Below are 4,576 nucleotides of genomic sequence, written 5' to 3'. Positions count from 1 at the left end.
TCTATTATTCTAATTATTTTTAATATTTAAATATTATTATCATATTAAATAATTAAATATTTCTATCCCCCTCTCCTCTCTCTCTTTCCTTTCTTCTTCTTCTTCTTTTCTTCTGTGCATTTTACGCTGGTGAATGTATAAATACGAGCTTTCGTTTTCCTTTTCAAGATATATTAAATATGGGTTTAAAACATTCGAGTTCTCGCGGTGAGGCATCTTAATTACCGGCTTGCCATTGATGGCGTTGATCGTCGCCGTCGTTTTGCTGTTATCGGCGCTGAGTGGAGTTATCTCCGGCGACGCTGAGACTCTCTTGAGGCTGAAATCTGTTCTCGATCCCGGCGATTCCCTGCGGTGGCGCGTTGAGGAGAGTGGGCGACTCTGCGAGTGGGAGGGAGTTAGGGCTTGCAAGGGCGGTAGGGTTACGAAGCTGGTTCTGGAACATTTAATCTCACCGGAGTTCTCGACGGCGAAGCATTGACTGACCTTGACCAGCTCCGAGTTTTGAGCCTCAAGGGAAACTCGATTTCCGGCCGAATCCCCGACCTCTCCGGCCTCGTCAACCTAAAGTATCTCTTCCTCAACGAGAATGATTTCTCCGGCGAGTTTTCTGGCTCGATCTCCGAGCTTCACTGATGTGAACCTCGCTGCCTTTGCGATGAACGAAGCTCAAATCGTTGCGGAACTACGTGGGTTGCCTCAATAAGTCTTTGCTTCAATTTGGATGAAGGTTTGCGGTTTTGTTGTTGTAGGGAATTTTTGGTGGTTTTTGGATAGGTTAAAAGGAAGTGTCGGTTTGGTGTTTTGGGTGGAGTGATAATCACCACAATAGTTTGTAATTTGAACTATTGATAAGATTGAGGGGGGAATGAAAGACGCCACAATAGTCTATGGAATGAAACTATTGATAAGTCTAGAACTCGAAGAACGCCACAAAGTTATTTGCCTTGATAAGTTCAACGATTTAGAACCTAAGAAATTAGAGAGTATTTTCTCACAAAAGTGTTTTCAGAAATGTTGATTCATAATCTATCCATTACAAAATAGGTGCTCATGATTTATAGATTCATCAAGAGACTTTTCATAATCCAAAACTGAATATTAATGCATAAATTAAATCTACTTAAACACAATAATAAAAGCTATAATTAAATTAATCGAGAAGAACACAAAACGTCATTTTGAAAGCCTCAACGTCAGAATTCGGCTTAAATCCCGAGACCCCACATTGTGGGTCTTGTTTACTAGGTCGATTCCACTCAGAAAACACTACTCTTTTGTTCATTTCGGTGATCTCAACATTCTTGAAACTATAACCCAGTTTGCCCTGTATCATTCTCCCCGTGTTTGACAGAATTCGTCCTCGAATTTGATGCATTCTTAGGTGGTCCGAATGAAGAATGACAATCTTGATGAACTCCAAAATACTCAATTCAACCTCAAATAAATAAGACACGTCAACGAAAATTGTATCACCTCCATCGGATTGATTGATAATAGGAGAAAGAGATATCTTCGTGTCTTCCTCGTCTTTGTCAAAGATTAGCTCTTCGAAGATCGGATAGTCAAATATTGGCTCTTTGATGTTATATTTTTGGAAAATCGATTCGTCGTTGAATTCCTCGTCATTGAGTTCCTCGTCGTATATTGGATCACCCAATGGCTCAAAAAAATGTTCTTCATCTTCAACGTCGTCATTGAACACGTATGACATGGGGTAGTCTTCAACGAACCCAGCAAAAAGTTGCATGATTCACGATCGTCTTCGGCTCTGATACCAAATGATGTGAACCTCGCTGCCTTTGCGATGAACGAAGCTCAAATCGTTGCGGAACTACGTGGGTTGCCTCAATAAGTCTTTTCTTCAATTTGGATGAAGGTTTGCGGTTTTGTTGTTGTAGGGAATTTTTGGTGGTTTTTGGATAGGTTAAAAGGAAGTGTCGGTTTGGTGTTTTGGGTGGAGTGATAATCACCACAATAGTTTGTAATTTGAACTATTGATAAGATTGGGGGGGGAATGAAAGACGTCACAATAGTCTATGGAATGAAACTATTGATAAGTCTAGAACTCGAAGAACGCCACAAAGTTATTTGCCTTGATAAGTTCAACGATTTAGAACCTAAGAAATTAGAGAGTATTTTCTCACAAAAGTGTTTTCAGAAATGTTGATTCATAATACATCCATTACAAAATAGGTGCTCATGATTTATAGATTCATCAAGAGACTTTTCATAATCCAAAACTGAATATTAATGCATAAATTAAATCTACTTAAACACAATAATAAAATCTATAATTAAATTAATCGAGAAGAACACAAAACGTCATTTTGAAAGCCTCAACGTCAGAATTCGGCTTAAATCCCGAGACCCCACATTGTGGGTCTTGTTTACTAGGTCGATTCCACTCAGAAAACACTACTCTTTTGTTCATTTCGGTGATCTCAACATTCTTGAAACTATAGCCCAGTTTGCCCTGTATCATTCACCGCCTAAAGGTTGTCATCCTAGCGGAGAACGAGATCTCCGGCGAGATTCCGCCTTCGCTGCTCAAGCTCCGCCGACTATACGTCATGGTCTCTACGGAAACAGGCTCTCCGGCGAGATTCCTCCGCTTAACCAGACGAGTCTCAGGTCTCTGAACCTCTCTGGACACCTGCTCTCCGGCGAGATCCCTGCGAGCGCCGCCGTGGTTCGGTTCAATGCGTCCTCCTTCGCCGGGAATCCGGATCTCTGCGGCGAGCTCATCGGAGTCCCTTGTCGGAGCCTCACGCCATCTGAGAGCCCCGACGGCGAGCCGACTCCGGCGAGGAAGCCGCGAAACCGTGAGAAACTGGCTTGGATCCTCGCAGGAACCCTGGGAGGCGCGGCGATCCTCGTCGCATTACTAGTCCTGATGTTTTTCCTCCGGCGCCTTATTGAAGAAAAGAAAAAAAATGCAGAGAAGAAAAGAAAAAAATGCAGAGAAGAAAAGAAGGAGAAGAAGAAGAAAAGAAAGAGAGAGAGGAGTGAGGAATAGAAATATTTAATTATTTAATATGATAATAATATTTAAATATTAAAAATAATTAGAATAATAAAAAATACTCTTATATCATTTAAAATATTACCACGTCATCAAAAAGTTAAATTTAACGTCTAAATACTGACGGAAATGGCAAATTGTAACACGTGTTTAAGTTCTGAGATTAGTTCTACAACAATCTCAAGTCTAGGGGTGAAATGAAATCGAGGTACGAGTCCAGGGGTAAAAAAGGAATTAATCATATTTATTTAGATTTGCTATGTATGTAACTTGGCGCCAAGTTACAAGGTTTAGTTTCCCTTTATATTTAGAGAAAGAAGCCCACTCGTCGTTTCCCTTTTAATTAACTAATCCTTTTGGGAAACCATACCAAATAAATTAGAAATTCGAACTTCACTCTGTAAATTAAACACCAACCAAACCTTATAAATATGATCTGTAGTTGCTTCATTCACCACAAACACAAACAAATAATCTCTTGCGCTCACGAACAACACAAACTAATCCAATTCTCTCTCTCTCTCTCTCTCTCTCTCTCTCTCTCTCTCTTTCGATGGAGTACAATCACGGTGTCATGAGAATCATAGGCGAGCCTATCTGCACAGTAGCGGCCAGCGAAGGAGTACCGGAGACAGAAAAGGGAAAAGCAATCATCAGCTTCAACGCCAATTTCTCATTCGTGAGCGGCTCCGATTCCGACTCCGCCGCTTTCCGGCGAACCCTCGTCACGCCGGTGGAAGCGCTGACGTGGGATTGGAACGAGGCTGAGAACGAATATATGGTGGGTCAGATTCTGACGGAGCTTCACGTGCCAGCTTCCCACTTGCTCTCGCTCGTTTTCTCTGTCCTTCGTGGCATCACAGATGTCACCTCCGAAACCGAGTGGTGGCTCGGCATCAACGCCACCGTCAACATCGACATGCTCGTCCAACGCCACAGTCATTAATAACTTTGTTTAATTTTTTTTTTTTTTTTCATCAGACTAGTGTGTTCATTATGATCTATATTTTTTTATTTAATTTCATGCAATTAAAAATAAGGATATAAATACAAATCTTTTATGTGTGTATGTAGTGTTTCTTTTATGGTTGAAAAATATATCTATTAATATATAATTAAATTAATAGCAAATATAACAAGCATTTTATCCCGAGAAAACAAAATCTTAGAATTTCATATAAAAAGTTTAAGTATACATATATACAACAACAATAGTAATTTTGTTTTATGGATAAACACGATCGAATTCAAGAATACGATCAATAAATAAAATAAAAAAAAAAAAAAAAAAAAAAAAAAAAAAAAAAAAAAAAACGTATGAATCAAGTATTATGTGAATCATACAGAGATTATCAAAAAGTATATATATCAGAACAAAAATTAGAAAACGCGTACATCGGTGCATAAAAATAAGATCTGATACGACTTGTTAGAAATATGCCAAATGTCACTACAAAAATGTTAGCTGTTGTAGTTTTGAAAGAAGCCTCACAGTAAATTAATAGAGAACAACTACTTGGTTCCTATCAAGAGTCCCACATCAACTGAGTA

At 39.4% G+C, this 4,576-nt stretch overlaps 1 pseudogene; it reads left to right on the top strand.

The window, feature by feature from the left end:
* The first annotated feature begins 238 nt into the window (after nucleotides 1–238).
* On the top strand, nucleotides 239–3,971 carry LOC149383857 (inactive leucine-rich repeat receptor-like serine/threonine-protein kinase At1g60630; annotated as a pseudogene).
* Nucleotides 3,972–4,576: the final 605 nt, after the last annotated feature.

This window comes from Urtica dioica, chromosome 10 (assembly GCF_054948205.1).
Source record: "Urtica dioica subsp. dioica isolate 48M chromosome 10, U.dioica_male_clone48M_v1_H2, whole genome shotgun sequence".
Lineage (NCBI taxonomy): Eukaryota > Viridiplantae > Streptophyta > Magnoliopsida > Rosales > Urticaceae > Urtica > Urtica dioica.
Note: the sequence above shows the minus strand (reverse complement) of the source record. Positions and strands in the feature narration are given on the sequence as shown.